The sequence below is a fragment of the Microtus pennsylvanicus genome, chromosome 10, assembly GCF_037038515.1.
Source record: "Microtus pennsylvanicus isolate mMicPen1 chromosome 10, mMicPen1.hap1, whole genome shotgun sequence".
Classification (NCBI taxonomy): Eukaryota; Metazoa; Chordata; class Mammalia; order Rodentia; family Cricetidae; genus Microtus; species Microtus pennsylvanicus.
The window spans coordinates 110,819-125,579 of NC_134588.1; the positions used below are offsets into that span (position 1 = coordinate 110,819).

Consider the following 14,761-nt stretch of genomic DNA (forward strand, 5'->3'; position numbering starts at 1 on the left):
AATAATAATAACTCACTGATCATTTGGTTTGGCATAATCAAATATAAAACACAAAGCTATGCCTAAGCCCCTTTATTTCTCCCACTCCTTACTCCCATACTTGAAAATGTGGTTCCACACAGAGTCCTTCAACGGGATAGTCAATAAATGGAAGGAATATTCTGACATGTGTTGTCTCAATATTTTCTCATGTTCCACTAACAAGAGTACAAACCAATGCAATCTCGTTAGAACATATTTGGAAATGAAGATCAAAAACTTATAATATTCAAGAGAGGGGAGTGGAGAAAATGTATACTCAATAAAAAAACTTATAATATTCATGTCTTTTGACTCTGTAGTTCTTTCTTTTCTTTCTTCTCTGTATAACAGCTCTGTATATCCTGGAATTGCTCTGTAACCAGGCTGACCTGGAACTCACAGAGATCTGCCTGTCTCTGCCTCCCTAAGTGCTAGGAGTAAAGGCAGGTGCCACCACAACATGACATGTAGTTCTTTCTTAAGACAGTACTTTTAATTATGTCTATACATGTATTCCTATGTGTGGGTATATGTACCATGAGTTCAGTGCCCCCAAAGTTTAGATGAAGGCATCAGATCCCTCAGAGACAGAGTTACAAGAGACTGTGAACTGCTCGACCTGGGCACAGGGAACCAAATTCAGGTCCCCTACAAGAGCAGAACAAGTTCTATTTAGTAACTGTGACCCTAACCTAAGAGTGTACTCCAATCAAATCACCTGATATGTGGAAAAACATTGCATAAAAACGAGATGATAGGTAAGAGTGAAAAACATAACCTATGCTCAACCACAGGAAAATTAAGATGTGTTAGATGTGGATACTGTGGGGTCAGTATCTACAGGGTCCGTGTGGATACTGTAGGGTCAGTGTCTACAGGGTCGGTGTGGATGCTGTGGGGTCAGTGTCTATAGGGTCCGTGTAGATACTGTGGAGTCAATGTCTACAGGGTCCGTGTGGATGCTGTGGGGTCAGTGTCTACAGGGTCGGTGTGGATGCTGTGGGGTCAGTGTCTACAGGGTCCGTGTGAATACTGTGGGGTCAGTGTCTACAATCTCTGATAACACAATATGCATTAACCTTATGCTGAAACCTAAAATTTGTATCAATGAGATATAATTTTATAGAGGAAATTTAGTAGTAATATTTATCCAGGATAATGCCATCGATTTTCTTCTTTTTTACTCTCCTGTTATTTTTAGTTACCTCTAATGAACATAGTTAATTTTTATATATAACATAATTTAATCATAAAGTCTACTAATTTAAGCAATGTTTTTAATTAAAACAAAATGTGAACATTTGCATGGCTCTGTATTTTTTCCTTCTTGAGATTATTATCTTTTTTTTTAGAATAATGAACCCATGGTTACATGGTTGAATTCAGTGCTGAATGAAAATAATTGACATTTGGCCTCTGAAATGGTACAGGGCTTCAAACAGTCAATTTATATTGGTATTGCTTATTTGACCTTAAAGTGACCTCTTGGATTGACGGCTTCATCCCTTTTGAATCAACTGACTGTGAACCAGGCAGGCTTGCTTCTCTCACTCAAGATAACGGCAAGGCAAGGTGGGTTCACCCTCAGCCACAGCTATGGACTGAGCGCTCTGTGTTCACCTAAGCGAGGGCAGAGGATACTTTTTAAAAAATGCTGGAAAAAGAAACAGCAAAGTCGGAAAATGGTCTCTTAACCTCGCTGTCTGCACACAGGGGCAGGGCCAGGCCCTCTGGGCAGGGAGAGAGACGTGCATGGGCAGACTCTTCTCATCCCAATCTCCTGCTTCGACTCCTGAGCAGATTTAAGACCCACCCGTGCCACCTCTACTGTGACATCCTCCTCCACCGACTGACCTTCCTGAGATTTCACAACACTCTATAGTAAGGCTAGGGAAGCTCATATGAGATGGAAATCAGCTGAAAGCGGGAATATTCCACCATGTACAACAGTGTGTGAACAGAGGCGGCACCGGCCATTCTCTAACTTGGAACATAAAGACAGCATCTGAAATAGCAGTTTAATTCCAATTAGATTTAAACTCGAGAGTCAAAGAGCAGGAAAGAGCAGCTGCAGAGAGGAGATGGCACCACAGTGATGGGGTGGTGAGTCAGCAGACAACCGGGCAAAAGAACAGTCGCAAAGGCAGGAGGGGAAAATGCAACCAAGGGTGTCAGAAATCGGGATTCAGTTTGGTTTACCCAGGGGAAATGAGCACAATTCGGCTAGAAGGACAGGTTCCAAGGGCCTTGAATGCATAACAGATGAACTGAATTCTACAGATGCCGCCCAGGAGCTAGAGAGCTCATTACCAACCAGACGCTAGGGAAAGCACAGGTGGCACTTGAGAAGCAGGTGGGAAAAGAACCTTTCCGAGGTGATGGGCAGGAACAGAAGACAATGCTGTGTGCACACACACTAACTGAACACCCTTCTTAAAGCAAGAGCAACTTCCAAATGCACCAGCCCCCAGTAAAGTTGCCGTGAGGGTTCAGTGTGGTTCAGGACTAAAGGATCTTCACGTCCCTGGGAATTCTCGTTTACATGCGGGAAAAGTGTTTATCATTGTGGGGTTCAAGGAAAAAATAGGCCTAGGCTTTCAGCCACTGATATCGCCACCAAGTACACTAGTTTCCAACACCATCTCCTCAGAAAGCCAAGCAGACACAGATCGAGAGTGGCCTCTGTGAGTTGTTCTGCTTCCCCTCATCTTCAAGAGCCAAAGGGACAATGCCTCCAGTTTCACACCCCTACAATCCCATCCAAGGACAGACTGAGATAACACACTCCCACGTTTGCAGGTCCAGTCTGGAAATTATTATGGCAATTCCTGCTGCAACTAGCGGCATAACTTCTGGACCAGTCTGGTGCCATGGACACTTCCCGGCCATCACCAATGCTAAGGCCAGCACAAGTATAAGTGAAAGGAAGGAATGGATCTGGGGGGGAGGGTATCAGACAGTGGAGAACAGTCAGACGGCAGGGAACAGTCAGGCAGTGGGGAATGGTCAGACAGCGGGGAACCGTCAGACAGTGGGGAACCATCAGACAACGAAGAACAACCGGACAGTGGGGAACAGCCAGATGGCAGGGAATAGTCAGACAATAGGGAATGGTCAGACAGTGGAAGACAGTCAGGCAGTGGAGAACAATCGGACAACAGGGAACAGTCACACAGTGGAGAATAGTCAGACAGCGAAGAACAGTCAGATGCTGGGAGACAGTCAGATCCATTGATGAGGCTGACTCTGGAAGTGGCTCACTTCAGTAACTTAAGGGTGACTAGGGCTGCCACACTGCCCAACAATTCTTGGACAGATTTTAAATTCTGGTGTTTGTTGGATGTTTAGTCCATCTATCTGCTATCTAGATTCAGTAAAAACATGCTAGCTTTGCTTTACCATTCTATATACACATTTTTTTCCCTAACCCTAACCAACTATAACTATAGTTCCCACGTGCCAATAAACAGCAGTTACTCCAAATTTTAGCGATTGACCATCAAACCCAGAAAAGTTAAGGGACCCATACATCCAAGGTCACTGAGTTCGGACTGGCAACACCAGAAACCCCATCTGATACAGAGATAACACTCCCTGCACAAACTCTCATTCCATTATCTTCAGCACCTCAAACACTCGTTCAGTCCTCAGAATGAGTTCAATGCCTCTGAGTGTGAAGCAAAGCAGAGGAGAACAAATGATATGTGTTCAGCCGTGCTGTACACCCTGGGTTTGGTGCACACACAACATTAAAATCACTTAAAAATGCCAATAATTTCTTCCACAATATATCAATCACATTACGGTCCACTCCTATGAGTCACTGGTCCTCTTTCAACACACAACATGGCATGATTCCTTTACCGAGCTGTATTATATCCTGAAACCATCATGTGTTTGCACACAATCATAGAAGGCATTTGTGAGAAGGGTTCTATTCAAAAGGAGCTTTCCCATTACAAAATCTCAATAATCTCCCTAGGAAGCCCAAATAATGTAATATCCAAGTGCCAATATTGCAGTGACCCCAAACTGTAGTGATTGGCCATTAAACCCAGCAGAGTTAAGGCACCCTTCCATTTAAGGTCACTGAGTTCAGACTGGAAACACAAAGAATCCCATCTGATACCCAGATCATACTCCCTGCACAAATTCTCATTAAATTGTCTTCAGCTCCTCAAAAACTCGTTCAACCTCAGAATGAGTTCAATGCCTCTGAATGTGAAGCAAAGCAGAGGACAAACGATATGTGTGCAGCCGTGCTGTATCTAATCAACACCCTGGGTTTGGTGCACACCCAACATTAAAATCACTTAAAAATGCCAATAATTTCTTCCAAAATATATCAATCACGTCCTCTTTCAACACAAAACATGGAAGGCATGATTTCTTAACCGAGCTGTACTATATTTTGAAGCCTGCATGTGTTTGCCAAATAATCATAGAAGGCATTTGTGAGAAGGGTTCAATTCAAAAGGAGCTATACCATAACTAAATCTCAACGATCTCTCTAGGAAGCCCAAATAACTATAATATCCAAGTGCCAATATTGCAGTTACTCCAAATTTTAGCGATTGACCATCAAACCCAGAAAAGTTAAGGGACCAATACATCCAAGGTCACTGAGTTTGGACTGGCAACACCAGAAACCCCATTTGTGAGAAGGGTTCGATTCAAAAGGAGCTTTCAACACACCTGGCATGATTCCTTTACCGAGCTGTACTATATTTTGAAGCCTGCATGTGTTTCCTACATAATCATAGAAGGCATTTGTGAGAAGGGTTTGATTCAAAAGGAGCTATACCATAATTAAATCTCAACAATCTCTCTAGGAAGCCCAAGTAATGTAATACCCAAGTGCCAATATTGCAGTTACTGCAAATTTTAGCGATTGACCATCAAACCCAGAAAAGTTAAGAGACCCATACATCCGAGGTCACTGAGTTTGGACTGGCAACACCAGAAACCCCATCTGATACAGAGATAACACTCCCTGCACAAACTCTCATTCCATTGTCTTCAGCACCTCAAACACTGGTTCAGTCCTCAGAATGAGTTCAATGCCTCTGAGTGTGAAGCAAAGCAGAGGAGGACAAACGATATGTGTTCAGCCGTGCTGTACACCCTGGGTTTGGTGCACACACAACATTAAAATCACTTAAAAATGCCAATAATTTCTTCCACAATATATCAATCACATTACGATCCAATCCTCTGAGTCACTGGTCCTCTTTCTACACACAACATGGCAAGCATGATTCCTTCACCGAGCTGTACTATGTTTTGAAGCCTGCATGTGTTTGCCACGTAATCATAGAAGGCATTTGTGAGAAGGGTTCGATTCAAAAGGACTTTCCCATTACAAAATCTCAATAATCTGACTAGGAGCCCAAATAATGTAATACTCAAGTGCCAATATTGAAGTTACCCCAAATTGAAGTGATTGGCCATTAACCAATATATATACTTATATATTTATAATTAATATTTATACACTTATATATTTCTACATTTATACCTTTATACATTTATATATTTAAAAATTTATATATTTATACATAAATACATTCATATATTTATACATTCATAAATTTATACATTAATATATTTATACTTTATACATTCATATACTTATGCATTTATACATTTATATATTAATACATTCATAAATTAATATATTTATACATTTATATATTAATATTTATACAATTATACATTTATGTATTCATACATTTATATATTTTTATACGTATATATTTATACATTTCTATATTTATATATGTATATATTTATACATTTATATATATACGTTTATATATTTATACGTTTATATATTTATAGTTTGTATATTTACATATTTATACATTTATATATTTATACATTTATATTTATACATTTATATATTTATACATTTATATTTATATATTCAAACATTTATATATTAATAATTATAGATTTATATATTTATACATATATACATTTATACATTCATATATTCATACATTTATATATTTACACATTTATATATTTATACACTTGTATATTTACATATTAATATATTAATATTTATACATTTATACATTTATATATGTATATGTTTATACATTTATTCATATATTTTTACATTTTATATATTTGTAAATTAATATTTATACATTTATGAATTTATATTTTATACACATATATTTATATATTTATATATGTATACATTTATATATTTATATACTTATATATTTATACATTTATACAAATATAAAATGTATAAATGTATAGAGATTGATATATAAATATATAAATGTATTAATGAATAAATATATAAATGTAAGAATGTAAAAATATATAAAAGTATAAAAGTATATATATCGATATAAAAATATATAAATGTATAAATATATAAATGTATACATATATAGGTATATAAATATGTTAATGTATGAATGTAGAAATTTATGAATGTATGAATATATAAATATTAAAATATAAATATATAAATGTATAAATGAGTAAATAGTAATATACAAATATATAAATGTTTAAATGTATAAATATATAAATGTGTAAATGTATAATTATTAATATATAAATGTTTAAATTTATAAATGTATAAATATATAAATGTATAAATATAATATATACACATATAAATGTATAAATATAATTTGTACACATATAAATATATAAAAATAATATATACACATATAAATATAGAAATGTATAAATATTGATATATAAATATATCAATATATAAATATCAATATTTAAAAATGTAAATGTATAAAAGTATAAATATTAATATATAAATATATAAATATATCAATGTATAAATATTAATATGTAAATATGGAAATTAATAAATATATAAATGTATTAATGTATAAATATATAAATGCATTAATGTATAAATATACAAATGTATTAATGTATAAATATACAAATGGATTAATGTATAAATATATAAATGTAAATAAATGAATGTATAAATATATAAATATATAAATGTATTAATGTATAAATATATGTAGTAATATTTAAATATATAAAAGTATGAATAAATAAATGTATTAATGTATAAATATATAAATATATAAATGTATAAATGTGCAAATATATAAATGTATAATTGTGTAAATATAAAAATGTATAAATATAAATATATAAATGTATTAATGTATAAATATACAAATGTATAAATTTATATGTATAAATATATGAATATATAAATGTATAAATATATAAATGAATTAATGTATAAATATATAAATGTTTAAATTTATAAATATCTATATATAAATATAAAATGTGTAAATGTATAATTATATAAATATATAAATGTATAAATATTAATATATAAAAATATAAATGTATTAAAGTAAAAATATATAAATATAAATGTAAGAATGTAAAAATATATAAAAGTATAAATGTATATATATTGATATATAAATATATAAATGTATAAATATATAAATGGATAAATGTATAAATATATAAATGTATAAATATATAGGTACTTAAATGTGTAAATGTATGAATGTAAAAATATATGAATGTGTGAATATATAAATATTAATATACAAATATATAAATGTATAAATATATACATGTATATATGTATAAATATATAAATTTATAAATGAATACATATATAAGTATATAAATATATAAATGTATAAATATATAATTGTATAAATATACCAATTTATAAATGACTAAATATATAAGTATATAAATATATAAATGTGTAAATATATAAAAATATAAATGTATAAATAAATAAATGTATAAATATATAAAGGTAAAAAGATAATATATACACATATAAATGTATAAATATAATACATACACATATAAATGTATAAAGGTATAAATATTAATGTAAAAATATATAAATGTGTAAAAGTATACAGATATAAATGTATAAATATATAAATATATAAATTTATAAATGTACAAATCCATAAATGTATAAATATTAATATGTAAATATGTAAATGTATAAACATATAAATGTATAAATATATCAATGCTGAATATATAAATATATCAATATATCAATATATAAATGTATGAATATATAAAGGTATAAATATATAAATGTATAATTATATAAATATATAAATGTATGAATATATAAATGGATAAATGTATAAATATTAATATTTAAATATATAAATGTATAAATATATAAATGTATTAATGTATAAATTTATAAATGTTTTAATATATAACTGTATAAATATATAAATGTATAAATATATTAATATATAAATGTATGAATATTTAACCATATAAATATGTAAATGTAAATATATAAATGTATACATAAATTTAAATATGTATAAATGGATAAATATTATTATATAAATATATAAATGTATAAATATGTAAGTATATATATAAATGTATAAATATTAATATATGAATATATAATTGTATAAATATATAAATCTATTATTGCATAAATATATAAATATCAATATATAAATATCAATATATCAATATATAAATGTATAAATGTATTAATATATAAATGTATAAATATTTATATATAAATATGTAAATGTATTAATATATAAATGTATAAATATATAAATTTCCAAATGTAGCAATATATAACTGTATAAATATTTAAATGTATAAATATATAAATGTATAAATATATAATTGTATATATATATATATATAAATGTATAAATATATAAATGTACAAATATATAAATATATAACTATGTACATGTATTCAAACATATAAATTGATAAATATTAATATATAAATGTATAAATGTATAAATATAAAAATATATAAATGTATAAATATATCAATATATAAATGTATAAATATGTAAATGTATAAATGTATAAATATTAATATATAAATGTATAAATATTAATAGTAAATGTATATATGTATAAATATATAAATGTATTAATGTATAAATATATAAATATATAAATGTATAAATATATAAGTATATAAATGTATTAATATATAAATGTATAAATATATCAATATATTTATAAACATATGAATATATAAATATATGAATATATAAATATATTAATGTATAAATGTATACATATATAAATGTATAAATGTACATATATTAATATATAAATATATAAATGTATGAATATATAAAGGTATAAATGTATAAATATTAATATATAAATACCTAAATGTATAGAAGTATAGAGGTATAAGTATATAAATGTGTAAATATATAATTGTATATATGTATAAACTATAAAGGTATAAATATATAAATGTTTTAATGTATAAATATATAAATATATGTATGTATAAATGTCTAAATATATAAATGTATAAATGTATAAATATATAATTTTACTAATGTATAAATATATAAATGTATAAACATATAAATGTATAAAAATTAATATATAAATATATATGTATAGGTGTATAAATATATAAATGTATAAATATATAAATATCAATATATAAATATATAAATGTATAAATATAGCCGGGCGGTGGTGGCGCATGCCTTTATTCCCAGCACTCGGGAGGCAGAGGCAGGCGGATCTTTGAGTTCGAGGCCAACCTGGTCTACAAGAGCTAGTTCCAGGACAGGAACCAAAAGCTACGGAGAAACCCTGCCTCGAAAAACCAAAAAATAAAAATAAAAATAAATGTATAAATATATAAATAAATATATAAATGTATAAATATATAAATGTATAAATATATAAATGTATTAATGTATAAATATGTAAATATATAAATGTACCAATATATAAATGTATAATTGTATAAATATTAATATATAAATATATTAATGTATAAATATATAAATGTATAAATATAAAAATGTATTGATGTAGAAATGTATAACTATATAAATGTATAAATATAAAAATGTATTAATGTAGAAATGTATAACTATATAAATGTATAAATGTATGAATATGTAAATGTATAAATATTAATATATAAATATATGAATATTTAAATGTATAAATATATCGATTATTAAATGTATAAATATATAAATTATTAAATGTATAAATATATAAATACATAAATGTATGAATATATAAATTTATTAATGTATAAATATATAAATGTATAAATATTTGAATATGTAAATGTATAAATATTAATATATAAATGTATAAATGTAAAAATATATAAATGTATGAATGTATAAATATTAATAACAAAATATATGAATATATAAATATATAAATGTATAAATGTAAAAATATATAAATGTATTAATGTATAAATATATAAATGTATAAGTATATAAATTTATAAATATATAAATGTATAAATATCAATATATAAATATATAATTTTATAAATATATAAATGTATAAATCTATCAAATGGGGCTTTTAGCTGACCTGTACCGTCCTCTAGGATTGGTCAATCATCCCCCGGGGTTTGCATTTGTCTGTTTAGGTCTTTCTGGATTGGCCGCTCGGCCCCTGGGGTTTACATGTGTCTGATTAGGTCTTTCTGACAATTCTTCCCAAAGAACAGAGAATGAGAAAAATGCTTCTACAGTCCTTTACACTACATTCAATGTCTTTCAGTTTCTCCCACCCCTAAATAGCTTCAGTCTTATATTCTTCTCATTATTTTAAAGCCAAGATCTCAGTATGTGGCTATAGCTAGCCTGGAACTCTTTATGTAGATCAGCCTTAATCTCACAATGATCCACTGCTTCTGTCCCTGTCTCCTGAATGCTGGGATTGGGTGCAAGGGGCTGGGGATGGAGCCCTTTACAATTCTGCTTTGAGACAGAGTGTGACGGTTTAGATGAGAATGTCCTTACAGGCTCATATGTTTGGATATCTGGTCCCCATTTGGTGGAACAATTTGAGAAGGATTGGGAGGTGTGGACTTGTTGGAGAAGGTATGTGATTTAGGGCAAGTTTTGAGGTTTCAAAAGCCCATGCCATTCCCAGTCAGCCCCGCCCCCCTCTGTCTCATATTTGTGGATCAGAGAGTATAATCTCTCAGGTACTGCTCCAGAGCCACGCCTGCCCACTGCCACACCCCCCACCAGGATGGCTATGGACTCACCCTCTGAACTCCATGGCATTTTGTCACCGAAGAAAAATCCCTAAGACACAGGGTCTCATGAAGCTGCCTGGACTGGCCTGGAATTTTTGGACCAACTCACCACAGCCTTCTGAGTGCTGAGATGACAGGCCTGTACCACCAGGTCTGGCTGGCTATGACATTCTTTAACTGCATTTTATTCCCCTGCAGCTTAACTGACAGCTGTGTTAGCAAGTTTTAACATGTCATTTTATCCTCGGATAAAAACATCCAGAAAAAAGTAAAAGCTATCATAAGCATATAAAATGCAAAAATACATTTTATATAAATAAAATATTACAATCTACACATACACAAGTGTGCTCACATATGTTTAAATCGACACACTCTACTTTGCTCATGACATCCTTACTAGCCAGCCATTTGGTCCAAAATGAAGTCATTCGGGCTCAGCAAGAGACCCTGTCCCAAAAGCAAATGGGTGGAGAGCAACTAAGGAAGGTACCCCATGTCAATTTCTGGCTCACACACATGAACACATGTGAACACATGCATATACCACACACACTCAAAATAAAGAAAGATAAATGAATAGGAGAACTTGCCCAAGGTCACTCTTTGGGTTGGTGTTTGTCAACTGGATACAGGCTAGAGTCCTCTGGGAAGAAAAAGCTCTACTAAAAGAATGCTCCCATCAGACTGGTCTAGAGGGAAGCCCATAGGGCATTTCCTTGATTAGTTATAGGTGTTGGAGGGCCCAACTTACTATGAGCGAGCTGGTGGTCACCAGTTCTATAAGAAAGCAGATTGAGCAAGTCATGGGGAGCAAGCCAGTGAGTAGCACCCCTCCATGGCTTCTGCTTTGGTTTCTGTGCCCAGGTTCCTACCCTGATGCTGTGGGACAATCTCAGTCAACAGAATGGTGTGCCAACATGGGACTGACCAAATCTACTTAAAAGCCTGAGAGAGCTTGGGAAATTACTCTATATATAAAAGAATAGAGTTAAACACAGCTTCTTAATAGCAGCATTTTCTCAGGTGGGCTCTGCTTGCTAGAGGCAAGTACTCTCATTTAAGAGAGGCTTCCTGACTCAGCTTTAGCTATAAAACCTTGCAGGTCTTTTAAAGAGGTCCTGCCAAGAAACACATCAATGGTATTGATGCTTTTTGGTGTTGGCAGGGACCTTGAAATGCCATAGAGTTGTGGCAATAGACATGGCTCCAGCCGGTACTTCTGCCATGAGGCTGAAATCTCAGAAAACTAAGGAATGGGCTGGATTCAGCTGTCAACGTCATGGCTTTACTCTTAGCCATATTTCTTAGCAAATTAAAGACTCATGTGGTCAAAAAACCCCCAGAAATATACAGTAAAGAGAGATTCAAAGATGAAGAAAACCTCTAAATGTTTTAGTGTGTTAAAAATATATGCAGGCTTGGGAAAGAAAAGAAAAAGGTTAAAGTTCTTAAAATAAAAAAGAAAGAAAAGGAGTAGTTGGGTGTGGTGGCATACACCTTTAATCCCAGTACTTGGGAGGTAGAGGCAGGAGGTTCTCTGTGAGTTCAAGGCCAACATGGTCTACAGAGCGAGTTCCAGGACAGCCAAAGATACACAGAGAAACCCTGTCTCAAAAAGCCAAAAAATTAAAAAGAAAAAATAAAAGAAACAGAGGTTAAAATAAAGCCACGTAAAGATGGAAAACACACAGAGAATCTGCATACTGTATGTTATTATGTTCTGTTTGAATTGTTTGAATGCTGAGGAAGGAGCAACAGTTGCTAAAAGATATTTGTTTATAAATGCTGCTGAATTAATCTAAGATAGGTATTTTGAAAATACCTTGACTTCAAAATTGAAGTCAAAAGGTATGTTAATTTGGAGAAGAGGTTTTGCTTTTGTTTCCACAGGAAATGGGAGGCTGTGGATTCATTCTGAGTTAAGAAAAATCAGGTTTGATCAAGGAATACCACCTAAGAAATCTCCAGTAGGAATAGATGACACAGATGTCTGAGTTCTGCATCCAGAACAGATTCAAGACTGCTGCCTGAGATGATCAAGCCTCACAGAATACTCCAGTCATGACTTGATCATAATTCTAAATTTTCTTTAGGTCCCCCTAAGATTATCAGTGCCCCCAACCAGCAGAAAGTAGCCTGGAAAACTATGCCCACATTCCCAAAAAAATGGACTATGGATATTTTCCCTTGTTTGGAATGTTGATTACAAGTTGTTATGAATAATAGTCAGGAGAAAAGTTAAACAAAGGATATTAGATTCAGAGTTCTTGTTTTTTTTTTTAATAGGGGGAAGTGCTGTGGGACAATGGTTTGTACCCTGTCAATTGTATTTAATAGAATGCTGATTGGCCAGTAGCCAGGCAGGAAGTATAGGCAGGACAACCAGACAGGAAGTAGAGGCAGGGTGACGAAAACAGGAGAATTCTGGGAAGAGGAAAGCTCTTTCTGCAGTCACGACCCAGCCACAGAGCAATCAAGATGTGACTGCCACACTGAAAAGGGTACCAAGCCACGTGGCTAACATAAACAAGAATAATTTTTGATTTAATTAATACAGTTTCTGTGTGGTTATTTCAGTTCTGGGCGGCAACCCCCTGCAACCCCCTAATGTCCCTCTGTGATGGACTGTGACCTAGAAGTGTAAGTAGAAACACACCCTCCCACAAGCTACTGTTGATTCTGGTGTTTATCATAGCATTTTAATGCAAACCAGGACATGCACTCAACAGGAAGAGGCAGAGGTGGGATTTGAACTCAGTCTGCCTGCTACAAAGTGGTGAGGTTCTGCTCCACACACAATCAGTCCCACTGGTGGTTCCCCAGCCATGTGAATGGAACTGGGCAGGTTGGCTACTTATCCTTGCTTGGGTATCTTCACAAGGCCATGATCATGGGAAGGGACCCCACTGTGCACTTCCAATGAGACAATACACTTACTAAAGTTCCAAGGAGAAAAGACAAGAGGTTCCCCTTCAAAACAGCCACCCCATCATGAGCTGGAGCTGACCTCAGGCGCAGGGAACCTGGCTCCTCCTGAGGCGATGGCCTACAGTGGGGTCTGAGCCACACTTCAGACCTTCCAGGCTCAGTCTGCTAAATGTGGGTCTCGAGATACCTCAGTGGCTGCTAACTCCCCACACCCAACTATCTGTTACAGGGTCTTCTTTAGCCCAGGCTGGCCTGGAGCCAATATGGAGTTGAGAATAACCTTAAACTTCTGGTTCTCCTTCTCCCACCACTGGAGTGTGGGGGTACAGGCATGGGGCGCCATGCATGCTGTGTGTTGCTGGGGGTGGAATCCAGGGCTTTGTGCATCTGAGCCAAGCACCCTGCCGGCTGAATTGTGCCCCAGCCCTCATCACTCCTTTAAGACAGTTCCCATTCGCTCCATCCTCTACCCAGAGGGAGATGGCTGAGGCCATCCCTCATGCCTCAAGTGGATGAGTCAGTGTGGGGCAAGCCCTGCTGGGCCCTCCATGGGACACAGGAGGCGTCCTCAACCCTTCTCCCACGACTCTGCATTTCCAAATCCACTTCCTGCTGCAGAGTGTCTTTGGGATCCCAAAATAGCTTCAGAGTCACAAAGCTCAACATAAGGCAAGAGCTGGCTCCCAGGTGCATCTCCCCCGCTGCACCCCATCCGGGAAGCCGCTCCCCACTGCCTCCGCTTCTGAGGCCGCCACCGCGGCC

At 33.1% G+C, this 14,761-nt stretch overlaps 1 protein-coding gene across 3 annotated transcripts in view; it reads right to left on the reverse strand.

Annotated features, from left to right (window-relative positions):
- LOC142858437 (protein phosphatase 1 regulatory subunit 21-like) overlaps positions 1-14,761 on the reverse strand; it is a 42,445-nt gene that overhangs the window by 10,829 nt on the left and 16,855 nt on the right. The window lies entirely within an intron of this gene.